Consider the following 18,526-nt stretch of genomic DNA (forward strand, 5'->3'; position numbering starts at 1 on the left):
GCAGAGTCTGGGAATTCTTACCTAATGTTTATCCACGGGTCTCTGAGATGACCCCTCTCCCCAATCCCCATCCAACACTGGACTGTGAAAGCCCAGATCTGCTTGAAAATACAATTGCAACAGTTGTCAAGAAGTGGGAACGGGACAGCAACAGGGATGGAGTCTGAGATTTCAAGTACATCAGCAGAGAGAAAGGTAGGTAGAAAATCTCAGTCTAGACATCCAGGGGAGAGTGAGGTGCTAGAGTCTGACATACACACCACAATTGTGCTAAAAATGGCAGCTGCCTCAGGCAGAAATTTTTATTACAGGACTGAAAAAAATCTCTGCTGTTGTTACATTTGTGTAGGTGAGTGAGTCAGGACACAATTTAGTTTAGGTTCCTGGGTCATAGGCTCCAGAGAGCCTTTAGGAAGTCTAAAATTGGAATATAGGTTCTAAGTGTCAGGAAGAGGTGGGGTGAGAGCTAGCCTCCTTGAGCTGTTCCTGTCTCAGGCTCTGACTAGTTTGCTGCTAAATAGTGGTTCTGGGAGTTTGTGGTCAGTGGAGACTTTCTTGTCTCTCTGGTGGGAAAAGCTCACAGCCTAGATTTCTTTGTGTGTGTGTGTGTGTGTGTGTGTGAGAGAGAGAGAGAGAGAGAGAGAGAGAGAGAGAGAGAGAGAGAGAGAGAGAGAAAGAGAGAGAGGGAAAGAGAAAGAGAGAGAGGGAGAGGGAGATAGAGAGGGAGAGAGAGAGGGGGAGAGAGAGAGAGAAAGAGAGAGAGAGAGAGGGAGAGAGAGGGGAGAGAGAGAGAGAGAGAGAGAGAGAGAGAGAGAGAGAGAGAGAGAAAGAGAGAGAGAGGGAGAGGGAGGGAGAGGGACAGAGAGAGGGAGAGGTGAGAGAGAGAGAGAGAGAGAGAGAGAGAGAGAGAGAGAGAGAGAGGGGGGGGGTGTGGGGAGACTCAGTTAAGAAGGCTTATCAGTTCAGGTAGACAAACTGGCCAGCCTTGAGGGACCCCCACCCCCAATCTCTGCCTCCCAGGTCAGAGACTGATTAAAGTACAGCTTGGCCTTTTCTTTTCCTTTGCAAGAGTGCTGGGAATTAAAACTCAGATCCTCATGCTGGCATGGGAGGTACTTCGGCAATAGCCATCTCCTCTCCAGCTTCCCATAGCCTGGGATCCTGAGGGCCTTTTCTGTAGTTGCTGCCCTTGCATTCTGACTTTACATTCCTTGCTTTGTTATCTTGCTGGTAATAGTGCTTTGAAGGTAACAGCAGCAGCAGCAACAACAGCAAAAGCATGTCCGGTGTGATGTACTTATGTACACAGAGCACCGAGCATTTAGAAACTACCATGATTAGTCATGTGAGGTAAGCTTGTAGGCTTTTCGGTTTTCTTCCTTATGAATCAAGAAAATAGGACCAATACATTTTATGACCCTTGCAGATCTAATTTATGAGAGTGTCCCAAGTTAACGGGATGATAAAGTCAATGAACTGGTGGGTTTGCCCCATATATATTTCAGTGATGAGCATGAGCTGTGAGAAGACCTAGAAATTTAGAAATAAACAGACATGGTCTCTGCCTTCAGATAACTCACTCTCACTTAGACCAAGCAGCAAGCCACTTTGCAGTGTATGGTGACTGCACATCATATAAAACCACAGGGCAACAGGATATTTCATTTTATTTAGTTGATGAGAAATTTTATTTATGCTCCCACTTGGAACATTTCCTATTTAAAACATATCAAAATTCTTAAATATTAACTATATAGCATTAAGAAGGGAAGGTTTGAATTAGATAGCTACGTGGCATAAAGGCTTGCTGAGGAAGGGCAGAAACGTTGGATCACCCTGAGCAGAGGCTCCATTTTTCCCTGTAGGGAAGCACTGGGAGGTGGGCAGGGGGAACAAGCTGCCAGTGCGCATGCCCCTTAGTTAGGCTCTCTGATGATCTGGAAGTTTAGGAGTTCTGGGTACAAAGACATGAGTCCTCTCTATGGTTTTATAGCTCTCAGCATGGCACACTCTCCGAGCTTACGCATCCACCCTGCCCTTCATCTGGGCTCATAAACAGAAGGGGGTCGTTCTACCTGTGCGATATTATAAAAAGCAGAAAGGGAGTTTTGGAGCGGAGCTGCCCCCATTCATCTAGACATCCATTCAGTCTCTGCTCAGTTCATCAAAATATTTCATGAAGGGTGAGGTGAAGGCTCAGTGGGGAAAGTGCTCCCTGGATAAACATAAGGAACTTAGTTTGGATACCCAGACTAAAAGCAGTCAAGGTGGCATGCATGTGTAACAACGACACTGGATAGTTGAGGGAGACAAGCAGGTCCTGGGGCTCTCTGCTCAGCCAGTTCAGTTGAAAGAGTGAGCTCCAGATTCAGCAAGAAAACTTGTTCTAGAAAAGAAGATGGGGGAATAGAAGACACCTAGATACCCACTGTCTACTTCTGGCCTGCACACTGGCACACTTGGCCAAATATACACCCATATATACACACACACACAGACACACACACACACACACAGACACACACAGACACACAGAAACACACACACACTCATACAGACACAGACACAGACACACACACACACACACACACACCCACGCACGTGCGCACAAACACACACACAAACACACACATACATGCACACTCCATGACTTTTGCTAATCCACAATGTGCTTTATAGATTTTATTTTGATGTAAGTGTCTTGTGTGTAAGTGTCTGCGTGTGAATACTGTGCCCACAGAGGCTAGGAAAGGGTTTCAGGGCCCTTGGAGCTGCAGTTATTTACAGGAGGTTGTGAGCTTCATGGGCCCCAGGAATAGAACTTAGATCCTTTGCAAGAGCAGTGCATGCTCATAATGTGAGCCACCTTCCCATCCCCACAGCACTCTTTCTTTTCATCCTCTTACCTGGAGTTCGATGAACCTACTTCCCTTGCTCTGTTGCTGCTGTTACTGCTGCTGCAGTGGGCTGTGGTAGCTGTGTGAATCCTCTGCTGTGGAGTAGTTTGTCTCTGAGATTCTCTTGTGAATTCACTCCCATTGCTGACTAACATGATAGGAGCCGGTTACATAGGCCTGAGCCCAGGATGAAAGCTGATAAACACCACTGACACGCGCTGCAGGCTAATTCTGATTAAAAACGCCATTAACAATATTTCTGGCAAAGAAAGATTTTAATAAGTGAACTCGGTTAGCTTTCTATTCATGCTCATGGAGGGGGCAGCGGTGCAGATGATCCAAATGTCAGTCGTATTTAATTTTGTTCTGTCTACGCTGAGCTCTGAGTGACTGTGGAAACTCAGAGGGCAGGGGCAGGCTTCATCTGGAGGCTCATAGGTCTGATGATGAACCAGTAGAGATCATCCTGTGACCTCTGTGAGTGTGTGTGTGTGTGCGCGTGCACGTGTGTGTGCACGTGTATGTGCACGTGTGTGTGTGTGTGTGTGTGTGTGTGTGTGTGTAGATGCATACACGTGCAGATGCAAGTAGATGTCAGAGGCATTGACGCCAGGTATCTTCCACAGCTGCTTTCTACATTAGTTTTTTGAGAAAGGTTCTCTCACTGAACCTGGAGCTGACCCATTTGGCTAGACTGCCTAGCCAATGAGCTCTAGGGATCTTCCTGCCTCTATTATCCTGTTTTCCAGTGCTGGGGTTGCACATATGTGCCTTTCCCATGAGCAATAGGGATCAGAATTTAGGCTCCCATGCTTGTGTGTAACAAGTTAGTTTACCAACAGAGATGTCTACTCAACCCCCAAATTTCACTCCTTTGTTTGTAGTATATATTTTTATTAATGTTATTTATGTGTGTTCATGACTCTCTATGTAGGCCTGTGCACTTGTGAATGCAGCTGCCCAAAATGTTCAGAAAAGGATGTCAGATATCCTCAGTTGGAATATCAATCATTTTAAGCCATCCAATGTGGGTGCTGAGAACAGAACTTGAGTCCTCTGGGAGAACAAGTGCTCTTCCCATGGAGCTGTTTCTCCAGCCCCATGAATTCCATTCTTTTAAAGGCAGATTTCTCACTCAGTTCTATGATTGACTTAATTCATTTTCAGTATGAGGGCATCATAATCCCTGAGCATTCAGAGGTGACTATTGACTGTAAGTGTCACATATGTGTGATGGCATTGGGTGGGACTGAGAAAACCCATGCGTTCCAAGTACTGGAATAATTCTTTCCTGGAGTTGAATGATAGGGTCACTGAGGGCCTCTGTATACTCCCCAAGAATATGACATATGAGTCAGGTTCTCCAGAGGAAGGAACTGATAGAATAGGTATATACTACAAAGGGCTTCCATGATATGGACTGCCTATTCTAACCATGGGTATCTTCATACCAAAAAAGTTAGAAATCTGGGTCTTTTTTCAGTGCATAGGATAGGATGCTTTGGCAAAATGACCTGTTGATGAAGATCTGGTAGATTCCTGGACCCAGTGATCTTTAGCCTGTTGGGAGAAGTGAAGATGCTGGTTTCTGATGGCAAGGATGGAAGGCAGTGGTAAAAGCCAAAACAATAGGACAGAGGCACGCCAGCCAGAAGCAAAGGCAGGTGAACGAACAGCAGTTCCTTCCCCTTGGGCCTCTTCATAGCTAGGCTGCCAATCAAAGGTCCCACCTACTATGGGACAAGGCCTTCTCCACTCAGTTAATATTTCCAAGAATGCCCTCACAGATTCAGAAGAATGTCACTTAGTTAATACTTGGCTAATAACGTTGGAAATTGAGATTAGCAACCACCCATGAGAAACTTATAATGATTTTTGAAATCAAAGGTTTATAGCTTCTTGAACTTTCTTGTATCTTTAGAGTGAATTCTTTTCAACCCCTCACACTCTAAATATTTTCTACTGCTTAGCCAGTAAGTGTAGATTTTCTTACTTCTGCACTTGTTTACATTTGAACATCTTTCTTTTCTCCATCCAGCTATGTTTTCTGATTGGTGTTATTTTTGTCATCATGACAGAAGTTAGAGTTATCTGAGAAGGAATCACAGCTAAAAAATGTCTCCATAAAGTGTGGATACTTGGTCCTTCTTAGGTGGGGGATCAAATACCATGGGAGGAGATACAGAGGCAAAGTGTGGAGCAGAGACTGAAGGAAAGGCTATTCAGAGACTGCCTCACCTGGGGATCCATCCCATATACAGTTACCAAACCAAGATACTATTGTGGATGCCAACAAGGAGCCTGATATAGCTATCTCCTGAGAGACTCTGCCAGTGCATGACAAATACAGAAGGGGATGCTCTCAGTCAACCAATGGACTGAGCACAGGGTCGCCATTGAAAGGTAGAGAAAGGACAGAAGGAGCTGAAGGGTTTGTAGCCCCATAGGAGGAACATCAGTATGAACCAACCCCCTGAGCTCCCAGGGAATAAACCAGCAACTTAAGAGTACACATGGAGGAACCCATACTCCAGCATATGTAGCAGAGGATGGCCTTGTTGGACATCAACGACAGGAGAGGCCTGTGGTCCTGTGAAGGTTTGATGCCCCAGTGTAGGGGTATGCCAGGTCAGGGAACCAGGAGTGGGTGAGTTGGTGAGCAGGGCAAGGGGCAATGGGATAGAGGTTTTGGGAGGGGAAATGAGGAAAGGGGGTAACATTTGAAATGCAAATAAAGAAAATATCTAATAAAAAAAACCTTATTAACCAAAAAAGGTTGTAGGCAACCCTGCAGGGTATTTCCTTAATTACTAATTGATGTGGCCATTCCCAGCCCATTGTGGGCACTGGGCAGATGATGTTAGAAAGCAGGCTGAGCAAGCCATTGCTAACACACCAGTAAGCAGTGCTTCTCCAAGGCTTCTGCCTCAGTTCCTACCACCAGTTTACCACCTCAAGTTCCTGCCCTGACTTCCCTCTGTGATGGATTGTGATCTGAGAATTTGAAGTTGCTTTTTGGTCATAGTGTTTTCATGGCAGTAGTAAACCTAATAAAAACACATGCCCATGGCCTCAGTGGAGTTTCTTTGAAGGATACTCTCATGCATAAATCCCAGTAGGCAAGACTTTGCCTCTAGCTGAAGAATTTGTGTTCATAAGGTTGCTAAGCCTATTTCTGTTGAGCATGTCTAAATATACCTCACACCTGTCTCCAGAATTTGTCCATTACTCATCTATCTAGAAATATGAGGTTATCATGGACACCCTCTATTTGTCACCTACCATTTCTTATTTATTATCAGATCCTGTTGGTTCAGACTCCATAATTACTTCTCAAGTCCACTCTATATCCCCCCTGCTGCTTCCACTGACTATGTCCAAACATCTCTCCTCTAGCCCAGCTTAACAAAATCACCCATATCTCCTTTGGGTTGTATATTTATTGTCTATTTGGGGGGATATAGCCATGGTTGTTATTTCAAAACATATATCTAAAAAAAATTCTTCTTACCAACTGGAGATGCATACCGAAACATTTCAGGATGAAGTTGTATCATTGGGATTAACTTTCAAGTATTTCAGAAAAGCAACAGGCAGAAGGAAGATCAGATGATATAGGTGAGTCTGTGATCGTTCTTGAAGATGGGAAAGAAATGTGTGGAATGGGAATTCATTCTGCTGGCATATTTTGATGTGTTTTCAAAATGTTTCATAATAGGTGTCAACACATGCACACACACACACACACACACACACACGCTCACAAATGTCAACATCATATCTTCTTGCTTAAGACTTATTGGGTTCATTTTCCTCATAAAAAGAAAATCTTTAATGAAAATTCAATTTCTTGAATTCAAATTCTTTCCTTAGTTGCCTTTTGTATGTGTGGTGAATGAGTAAGTGTGTGTGTGTGTGTGTGTGTGTGTGTGTGTGTGTGTGTGCAATCAGAGGTCAATGTCTGGTGCCTTCCTCACTTGCTCTCCTCCTTAGTTTTTGAGACAGGGTCTCTAAGAGGACCTGGAGAGCAACAGTTCAGCTAGTGGCCAGCTAGCAAAGCCCAGGGATTCTGCTGCTTCCAACCATCCAGAGCTGATTTTTATGTTATCTCTTACTTTTTTTTAAATGTAAGTGTCAGGGCCCAAACTCAGGTCTACATGATAGTCCAGGAAAAATTTGACCAACCGAGCTCTCTCCTCAGCCCTGTGCCCTTACTTCCTTGGATTTGCTCTCAGCTGCCAGGTGAACATCCTCTCCCACCCCAGACCAGCTCCAATACCTCCAATATAAACTGTCTGGCACTGGGCAGTGTCCTTTCACAGTACTCTCCAGTACTGCAATTTTTGTCCAATCTTATATGTCATTTGATCAATGTCTTTGTATCCTGCTAGACCATAAAATCTATAATCACTCTTAGTTCTCAAACATAGTACCCATCTCAAGATACTATGATCAAGGAGACTGAGTGATCTGTGGGGAGTATTTAGAAGAGGGATTTTCTCTGCAACTAGACTATAAACAGTCTAGGATCTGCTGGATCTATTAAGGGAAACTAGACTATCCGCCCAAAGAACCATCTCAGTCCCAGGGTCAGAACAGTCTCTCTCCCTTCCTGTGGGCTCCACAGCCTTCTGACTGTTGTGCGTTTTCTTCTGTTTTAATGGTTTGTTCCAGGACTCTGAACATCTATGAGTGTCATTTTTCCTATGCTGTGGTGCCCAGGTCTTGTCCTTGTCCCTTTTCAAAGTCAAAGTCAAAGTCAAAGTCTCTGAGTTCTAATCTGCTTTAATTTCTCTACAGCAGGCCTGGCCCAAACTCCTTCCCAGTGGAGTCTGGCTTAAACATGTCTTCCCTCCTCTTCTACCCAAGAAAAGTGGCAGAGGTCTTTTTGTGAGTCAGCCTGCTAAGTCTCTCTCTCTCTCTCTCTCTCTCTCTCTCTCTCTCTCTCTCTCTCTCTCTCTCTCTCTCTCTCTCTCTCTCTCTCTCTCTCCTCTCTCCTATTATCACCTGCCCACCTTCCTAGGTCTTCAGAGACAATTTATGAAATTATGTCTGAGGCACATTTTTCTCTCTTGACCTTCTGTCTCAGGCAACACTCCCGTGTCTCAGAGCTGACAACACCATGCCGCGATGTCTTTGCTGCTGGAATCGGCCACCCAGCCAGGGAGGTCTTCCCAGAGGGTCACCTGTCATGGTGAGAAGGCCTAGAGTCAGTTCATTGCCCTCTTCTGCCCATATTGGGTAAGATGGGGAGCTATTAGTATGAGGTGGTAGGGCTGAAGTGCTGTAGCAAGGTGTCGTCTCCGGCCTCAGCTTCATTATTGATCTGCAGGTCTTAGTCACACTGCTTCCTTTGTCTTTGTCTCAGTTTCCATGTGTGGTGTTAGGAAGGATATTTTGCTAGGTTACTATTTCCCACTCATACCAATAATAGTATTTGGATCAATAAGTCTGGAGAACATTGAGAGGAAGGAAACCTTTACTTACATCAGGATTTCGTATAGCCTTCAGTTGTCTCACGCTCTACCGGCCAAGCAAGTTTGGCATTTCTTACAGGCCTTAACATATTCTTTTATGTTACAACTCTCCCTGAGAGATGTCCAGAATTGAGGGTTTGCCACACTTGCATGAACAATGAAGGGGAACATGTTTGGAAAATAGCAGATAAGATCATTCTTCAGTTTAAAATTTCGTCTTTTAGGTTTTGATCATGCTTGTGTTGCTATGTATACATGATAGAATCTACAGCATCTTTAAAGAAAGAAAAAGGATACTCCAAGAAGTACCACTGGATATTGGGCCAAGGCTCAATAGATAAGGGGCCTGCTGTGTACCCTTGAGCACCTAAATTTGAATCCCTAGAACCTAAAGAAACAAAGTCAATCATGGTGCCAGGCATTTATAACTCTAGTGCTATAAAACAGAGATAGGCAGATCCCTTGGGCTCACTGGCTTAGTCTAGCCTTTTTGGTGAAGTCCATATCAATGAGAGACCTTATCTGAAAAACAAGGTGAACAACACCCTAGGAACCACATCTTCTTTCCTTCCTTCCTTCCTTCCTTCCTTCCTTCCTTCCTTCCTTCCTTCCTTCCTTCCTTCCTTCCTTCCTTCCTTCCTTCCTTTGTTTTTAAGACAGGGTTTCTCTATGTAGTCCTGGCTGTCCTGGAACTTGGTGGGTCTATCAAGCTGGCCTCACACTTGAGACCTGCCTGCTTATGCCTCCTGAGTCCTGGAATTAAGGGTGTGCACCATCACCACCTGGCTGGAACCACATCTTAAGTTGTCACTGGACATTTACACATGTGCAAAAACCTGGTCATTAGCGTATGACCTCTGAGTTGACATTGAATGTTGCCCCTCAGATACTGTGTGATATCTATTCTTGGTCCCAACTTGACTACATCTAGAATTAACTAAAACCCGAATGTTTGGGTACAACTATGAAAGACCATTTTCTTTTTTTTTTTTCTTTTTTTCTTTTAGTTCTTCTCTCATGCATTACGTGATGGGCACTGTTTGCCTTCCTTCCCCTCCCTTCCAGTCCCTCTCTCCCATCTTCCATCTCCTCCAGATCTACTCCTCCTCTGTTTCCCTTCAAAAACCAGAGCAAGCCTCTCAGAAATATCGTCTGAACATGGCCTGTCAAGTTACAAGACAACTAGGCACAAACCCTCATATCAAGACTGGACAGGGTAACACAGTAGGAGGAAAGGGTCCAAGTACAGGCAGAAGAGTCAGAGATAGGCCCTACTCCCACTGTTGGAAGTCCTACAAGAACATTAAGCTATATGATCACAACATATATGCAGTGGACCTAGCATAGACCCACAGAGGGTCTGTGTTTTTCAGTTCAGTCTCTGTGAGCCCCTACTTATTTGATTCTGTGGGCTTCATTCTCAGGGTATTCTCAATCCTTTCTTTCCCTCTTCTACCAGGTCCTCCTAGCTCCATCTAGTGTTTGGCTGTGGGTGTCTCCATCTAATCCTATTAGTTATTATATGACATCTCTCATGATAATTGGGCTAGTCACTGATATATGAGTATAGCGAATATCATTAGGAATCAATTCATTTTTATCTATCTATCTATCTATCTATCTATCTATCTATCTATCTATCTATCTATCTATCTATCTATTGCCAGTTGTGTTTGGTTCTATCCTGGGATTCTGGCCTGTCCTGCCTTGTCCCCGGGAACACAAAAGCTGCATTGGTCATGGACTCCCTCTCATAGTATGGGCCTCAAGTCAGACTAATCATTGGCTGGCCAATTTCACAAGTTTTGCACTGTAATTACTCCTGTACATTTTGGAGGCAGGACAGAAGGCAGATTATAGGTTGAAAATTTTGTGGCTGGGTTAATGTCTCAGTCCCACTGCTGGAAGCCTTTTCTGGTTATAAAAGATGGTCAGTTCAAGCTGTCTATCTTCCATTTCTAGGAGACTTCACTAGGGTCACCTTCATAGATTCCAGTGAATTGCCACTGTACTAGGCTTTTGCATTGCCCCACAAACCCCTCAGTTTCAGTTGTCTTTTCAATATTCTCTCCCCGATCATTTCTGTTACCATTTCCTTCTATTCCCAAGTCCACCCACGAAATCTATTCTAATTTCCATTCCCAGGGAGATCCATATGTCATTTCTTGAGTACTCCTTGTTACTTAGCCTCTCTGGGGCTGTGAATTGTAGTATGATTATCCTTTACGTAACAGCTAGTGCCCATTTATAAGTAAGAACATACCCTGGTTATCTTACTAGGTCTGGTTTACCTCACTCAGCATGATTTTTTTCCTAGTTCCATCCATTTAGCTGTAAATTTTATGTTGTCATTGTTTTAACAGCCATGTAATACTCCATTGTATAAATATACCACATTTTTCTCATCCATTTTTCATCTGAGAGAAACCTAGGTTATTTCTTAGTTTCTGGCTATCATGAATAAAGCTGCTATGAACATGGGTGAGCAAGTCCTCTTCTGGTAGAATGGAATTCCTTTGGGTATATGCCCAAGAATGTTACAGCTTTGTCTTGAGGTAGATCAAGTCTCAATTTTCTGACAAACCTCCATATTGATTTTGATAGTGGCTGCATAAGTTTGCATTCCCACTAGCAATGGAGGAGTGGTCCCTTACTCCACATCCTTGTCAGCATGGGCTGCCACTTGTGTTTTTCATGTGACCATGTGATAGGCATAAGATGGAATTTCAAAGTAGTTTTTGTTCTATTTCTCTGATGGCTAAGAAGGTTGAACATTTATTTGTTCCTTGGTCACTTGAGATTCCTCTGTTGAGAATTCTCTGATTAGGTCTGTACTCCATTTTTAATTGGATTTATGGCTTATTGATACCTAATTCTTGAGTTCTTTATGTGTTTTGGTATTAGCTCTCTGTCAGATATGAAACTGGTGAAAATATTTTTCCATTCTGTAGGCTGCCATTTTGTACTACTGACATTATCCTTTCCCTTACAGAAGCTTTTCAATTTCATGAGATCTCATCTATTGATTTTTCTTAGGACCTGTATTATTGATGTTCTGTTCAGGATGTTGTCTCCTGTGCCAGTGTGTTCTAGGCTACTCACGACTTTCTCTTCTAACAGGTCAAATGTACCTGGTTTTACGTTGAGATCTTTGATCCACTTGAACTTGAGTATTGTGCAGGTTGATAGATAAGAATCTATTTTCATTCTTCTACATACATCCAGTTAGACCAGCACCATCTGTTTAAGATGTTTTTGTCCTACTGTATATTTCTGGCTTCTTTATCAAAAATCAGGTGTTAATAGGTGTATGGCTTTATGCCTGGATCTTTGATTTAATTTTACAGACTAATCTGCCTGTTTTTATGTCAATATCATGTTGCTTTTATAGCTCTCAAGTGATTTTAATTTCAAGTACAGCTTGAGATCAGGGATGATCTGGAAATACTTTTATTGTACAGGATTATTTACCTGTCCTGGAATTTTGTTTTACCATATGAAGTTGAGTATTGTTTTGTGATAGTATTTAAAGAATTGTCATCCAAGTCTTTCACTTACTTGGTTAGAGTTATTACAAGATATTTTATATTATTTGTGGTTAGTGTGAAGGATGTTGTTTCCCTGATTTCTTTGTCTATTTGCCATTTGTATATAGGAGGGCTACTTGGTTTTTTGTTTGTTTGTTTGGTTGGTTTGGTTTGGTTTGGTTTGGTTTTTTGTTTTGTTTTCTGTTTATCTGGTTTTTGTTTTTTTATTTTTTGGTTTTGGTTTGGTTTTAGTTAACCTTGTATCCAGCCACTTCACTAAAGGTGTTAATCAGCTATAGGAGTTCCCTAGTAGTATTTTGGGAGTTGCTTATATATATTATCATCTACAGCTTTGTTTAATCCAGAACTTTTGAGGTGGGAAGACCCAATTTGAATCTGGGTGACACTGTCTTTGTTAGGGTTTCTATTGTGAAGAGACACCATGACCAAGGCAACTCTTATAAAGGGCAACATTTAATTGAGACTGGCTTCCAGGTTCAAGGGTTCAGTCCATTATCATCAAGGCAGGAAGCACGGCCTTATCCAGATAGCCATGGCACTGGATAAGCTGAGAATTCTACCTCTTGTTCTGAAGGCAAATAGGAGAAGACTACTATCTTCCAGGCAGCTAGGAGGAGGGTCTCAAAGTCCACTTCCACAGTAACACACTTACTCTAACAAGGCCACACCTACTTCAACAAGGCCACACCTCTTAATAGTGCAAATCCCTGGGATAAGCATATTCAAACCACCGTACACACGTGCTGTTGGCAGCCTATATAAAGGACATGGAGGAAGGAAGCATGCTCTTTGTTAGCCTGGCTGCTCTCGATTTTGATAGCAAGTTTGTTCCTTCACTGTCATTAGAGACTACCTCTTTGGGATTATGGCATATCATGTCACCAGTTGTGATATTCAGCTTTGTGGGCTGAATAACCACTGAGTTCTTAGACCTTCTGTTGGTAGAAAGCTATTTTTGGACGCTCTGGCTACAGCCTATAAGCTGTTCTTTTAAATCTAATATACATATTAGATTTATTATTCAGGTATATTCATACATATCTATGAACACACACACATATATGAGAGATTGACTCTATAATTTTATTCCTCTTGAGAACTCTACTCGATTTTCCTCAGGTTTTTTGTTTGTTTGTTTGTTTTTTGTTTTGTTTTGTTTTTAATGCTGACTTGAAGCTCATTTAGTAGAGTAGATTAAGTGGCCATTAAGCTCCACAATCTGCCTATCTTCTCATGCTCAGGGCTAGTATTACAAGAACAGGCCACTGGAACCGAATGTTTTTATATGAATATTAGGGACCAAATACAGGCCCTGATTATTTGCCAAGGACCCTCACTGTGAACTTCGTCTGCCAGTTCATCAAAGTAATCTTATGAACTAACTCAACTCAGGACAGTCAACAGAATACACTGTTAGTTCAACAAAACTAAAGGTCTGTAGTAGTTAGGGTGTTATTGTCATGGTGGGAAGCATAGTGATATGCAGGCAGACATGGTGCTAGAGAAGGATCTGAGAGGTGTACATCTTGATCTGCAGGTAGCAAGAAAAGTCTGCAAACTGAGTGTGGCTTCAGTATCTGAAACCTCAAAGCCCAGCCACTGTGACATACTTCTTCCAAAATAGTCACACCCACTCCATCAGAACCACACCTCCTATGGGTACCATTCCCTCTGGCCTTATGGGGGGACATTTTATTAAAACCACCACAGAGTTTACCTTGGTAAATTTAGACTCAAAAGACTCATTTATAAGCCTTGGTTATTTCCTCTGATACAAAGTCTCAAGGTCTGCTCATTGGCAGTGGCCTTAAAAGAGAGGAGAGTTTCTGCTGTTGCCCAGAGCTCACAACCTCCGATTGCTAAGGATTTGCTGACTTTCCTCCTGGCTGCACATTTGAAAGCTTCACTGGTTCTGGCTTCACGTTGCCTCCCTGCTACCCAGTCCAGTTTAAGAGCAGCTCTAGCCTGCATCTCTGGACTGGTCAATTTTCCTTTTGTTCAGAGTGATTGTTGTGAATTCTTTAAAACTCCTGTCCTCATCATTTTAAAAGGCAGCCTCACCCCCCCCCCTCCGCAGCGCACACTCCCCCACCCCCCGCCGAGTTTTCCAAATTCTTTTATAAACTCTCTAAGCCACAAAATTGGACCCAGATACCATCTCTCAACCACAACTCTAAAAAGTCATATCTAGCCATATTGGAATTTCTAAATAAAATAGGAGGAGGAGAGAGCACAGCACATATTAATGGACCGTGACAAACACGGCTACTTCCTGAGCATACTTAGTATTTGTCTTTATTTCTGGAGTGTCCTCCTGCTGCTTTTACTATCAGTCTCTATTTGTTCTTGACAAGGTTCATAGAACAGGAGAGAAGGAGAGGAGGCAGGAGAGAGTACAGGGGAGCCATTCATTAAAACGAAAGAATTAAGAAAGAAAGGAAACAAGGAAGGAAGGAAGAAAGGAAGGAAGCTGCTCCCAGCATCATCACAACCCATGATGCTGGGAGATTCCTGAGTCCGTTTCCTTTAGAGGGTCATGTTCCACCTGCTGTGACCTTGAATCCTCATTTTCCTGGCCTGTCTTCTGAATCCAACACAGCACGCACTAGAGTCATTTAATAAGCAGTGGCTTCATGTGTGTATGTGAGATGATGGGGGGGCATGTTAATCTCAGGTATTGTTTCTCAGGATACATTCTATTCCCCCAGTACCTTTTGGAGACAAAGTCTCTTCCTAGCTTGTCACACACAAATTTGGTGAGGCTGGCTGACTACTGAGGCCCAGGAATCTCCTTGCCTTCATCTTCTGAGTGCTAGCATTATAATCCCATGGCTCCCTGTTTAGATTTTTTTTCCTGTGGATTCTGAGGGTTGAAGTCACTACTAACATTTGGCCCTTCCTCTCAGTACCAATTCTACTGATCTTAGGTCACAATTTAAAAACCTGATCAAATCTTACCAAATGTGATTTGTTATTTATCACATTCAGGATGCTCTTGGCTTTAACATATATGAGGCAAAGTAGATGCTCCCTCTCCCTCTCCCTCTCCCTCTCCTTCTTTCCACCAATGTCTTTGTGGGTGTTTATATGTCTTCATTCAGGTATAGGCACATTCAGGTATATGTACACCTCTGATCTTGTGCATGCCAAAGGACAATCTTGTTGTCCTTCCTCAGATACTATCTATATTATTATTATTATTATTATATCTAGACAAGTTTTCTCATTGGCTTGAAACTTGACAAATAAGCTGGTATAGTTGGTTAGCAAACCCTGGAGACTTGCCTCTCTTGCCTCCGCAGCACCCGAATTCCAAGTTTGAACCACTATGCCCAGCTTTTCTAACATCATGATGTCTAGGGATTGAAATCAGGTATTCATGTTTTCACAACAAGCATTTTACACACTGGGCCTTCACCCTACCTCTCCAGTGTACAGTGACAAATGCATCCTACAAGGTTGGCATAGTAGAAGGAGGGAGTCCCTTGTGTAGGGTGGCTATGAAGAAAGCTTTTTTTCCTTGTCATCTGAATGTATTTAAGATGACTGAGGCTCTTTGGATGTCATTGGAGGATCAGAAATAGGATAGTCTTTCTGAAACAGGGACCTTGCTGTTTCTGTGTGACATTTCTAAGGTCATCATAGGCATGCTCCACTGAGGAACTGATATTTGTTTTACAATATTTCCTGTAAATCCAGAGCTGTTCTGAGAACTATTACAAATCAATACACCTAGTAAAGTTTGTTATCTGATTTTGAATAAACATGTGTGGAAAAGAAATCCAAGGGAATGCTTTTAGAAGGTATAACTGTAAAATTGTGTGGTATTGTTTTAGAAAGCAAGGTTAATTGATTTAACAAACTTCACTCTGTTTCTCCTCTCTGCAATAGGATTGATTCCCAAACCAAAGCCCTCTTTATATACGTAACCAAAACAACACCCATGATCCAGTATGGAAAATACAGTTTGCACTCCATTGGAGCTGCTTGCTACCTCAGAACTAACCTCTATGATCATTGTGTCCTTGCTCTGCATAGTATAGGAAGTATTTGTGAGACTCTTACATTCCTTTATTTTACACAGTTATCTACTATTTGTTGTTCTCTAGTAGACTTCCAGGTTTCTGAGGGCAGACATGTTTGTTATCCACACACCACAAGCCTTAAAGAGGTTTCTAATTATGTGAATTTAGGCAAGAGCACCAATCCATCTGAATCCTGGATCCCATATTCATTAGTTGGGGATGAACATTCTCCTTATTGCTGAAACTAATTGGTGAGTTTTCAGGGAAAGTCATGCAAACAATCTTAATGCTGCATAGACTAGGTGCTTAGGTAGGAATAAAGGGACCACAAAGCAGACCATATAATTTCAATGTGGAAACTAGGCTCACATGTACAAGATCTCATTAATGATACGTATCTGCAGAAGAGAACAGCTTCTACCTGAGTCACTCTTAAGCTGGTGGCAAACAATGATTTAACTATATTTCAGTTAAATGGAAATCTCCATATGTTTTTCTGATCCCTTATAAGGAAGAAATATAAACTTCACAAAAAGAAGGAAAGGAAGAAAGGGAGGAAGGAAAGAAGGAAGAAAGAGAATGAGATTAAACAAAGAAAGGAATTACAGAGGCATTAAATAAATTGGAGGGAGTTGCTGAGCAGGCTAAAAATTATAAGTGAATCAAAACACCTGTGTCAGCTGATCTGAAATGTTGGGCAATGCATCGCCAGGCAGAGGTTTAAAGGTGGTCTGGCCTCACTCTGAACCAATCCCAGCCTGTGTGGCACGCTGCTCAGACCCCTGGGCTACACACGCTCATCACAGATGACCACCAGACCATATTACTTCCTAGATCGTTGACAGCACATCTGCCCCACATAAAGAAGGTGAATTGGGGTCATAGTCTCCACAGTCTACCAATAATAAATGGGCAGTCTATTGCCCTCATGGCCCATGCTCAATCAATTCTGAATGAATAAGAAATTAAAAGGGAAGGAACACATACGAGTGGGAGAGGGAAAAGCAGGGCCAAAGCATTGATGACTCTGCCGTGTAACACTCTCTAGTTCACCTCAGAACCTCTTTACTCTGATCTGTCCAGCTAGTGCAGCCTGAGTCAGGAGCTTTATTGCCTATGTGAGTAGCTTCAGGAACCAGGGAACTAAGACAGTCTGGGAAGTTAATTGGTCTGGACCACACACTTGACAGAAACTGGTTTGGCACTTGCCCACCGGGATACTTTCTATATGCTCCATCCTTCTCTTCTAAGCTACATGGACAATCCTTGCTTCTCTGAATTGTCATGATCCCCTTGTAAGTAGTTTCCTGCTGCTGTGTCTTAACCTGTAGAATGGGCCTCCAGGGTTGTGGACTCATAACGTCTCCAAGTTCATCATTCCTCAAAGGCTGTTGTGTTAGTTATTATTTTTTATTGCTGCGACCAAGTACCCGACAAGACATTATTTAAGGAAAGAAGAGGTTGTTTGGTTTTGCTTACAGTTTGAGAGGACATCATGGTGGAGAAGTCATGGAGGCAGAAACAGGACAGCAGCATTCACAATCAGGCCTAGTCAAGTGAACAGGAAGTGAGACGGTTATAAAACCTCCAGGCTGGTAGGCAGGATCCACTTTATTAAGAACGTCTCTATCTCCTTGAAGGTTCACAACCCTCTTTTTAACAGTTCTATCTCAGACAAATGAGCCTGTGGAATACACTTCACATGAAAACTACCACAATGTAATCTGAAGTTAGTTCTTGCTCCTCCCAGGGCAAAGACCTGTGCTTGGGATGATTGCTCTTGTACCATATTCTGAAAATTTAAAATCTTTATTTGCTCATTGCTTGACACCAAAGTCCTAGTATGGTTTTAAAGAACTAATCCCAACTCACCTGGGCTTTGCCTGATTGGGTATCCACTGGAAAAGTGGATAAATATTATGGGAAAGAGTGGTCAGTAATGAGGATAGCTAGTCCTCACTCCGGTATCTAAAGCTACCTACTCTCTGATGCCTGGGGATGCAGACATCTCAGAACTATGTGGACTTATGGATCATGTACATGGTACAGGGAATATTGTTATATCTTCTGTCTGTTTTCCTCTGTTAGATTTTATGGAGATTCATATAAAATGACAAAGGACTAGCTCTAATAATAGCCCTAATACTCTTCAGTGGAGAAATTATCAAGAGGGAATAGAACCCACTTTACCCTAGCCTCTTTAAAAATGATCACATGTAACCCATTGGCACCACCATCATCAACCAATGCTGAGTTGGTAAAAAAAAAAAATGTTTAGTGAATTAGCACTAATAAATGCTCTGTTTGGGGTTGCTTCTCATATTGCTGAAGTTTCACTAATTTTAAATGACATCACCACTTCCCTGGAGATTAACAAGATATGAAGCAATCTCAATATTTTAATCAGGGTTTGAGGTTCATTTCCTGCTGAATAGTAGGAAACGTGGCTCGCCCACCGATCCATTTTTCATTTGTTTTCTCATTTACATCCCTAGTTTAAAGAAAATTGACTTTTAAAGCGAGTGATAATTAATCTTTGAAAACACTGCTCTCACTTGCCTGTACAGCTGTTTCAGAAT

Source organism: Apodemus sylvaticus, chromosome 12 (assembly GCF_947179515.1).
Source record: "Apodemus sylvaticus chromosome 12, mApoSyl1.1, whole genome shotgun sequence".
NCBI lineage: Eukaryota > Metazoa > Chordata > Mammalia > Rodentia > Muridae > Apodemus > Apodemus sylvaticus.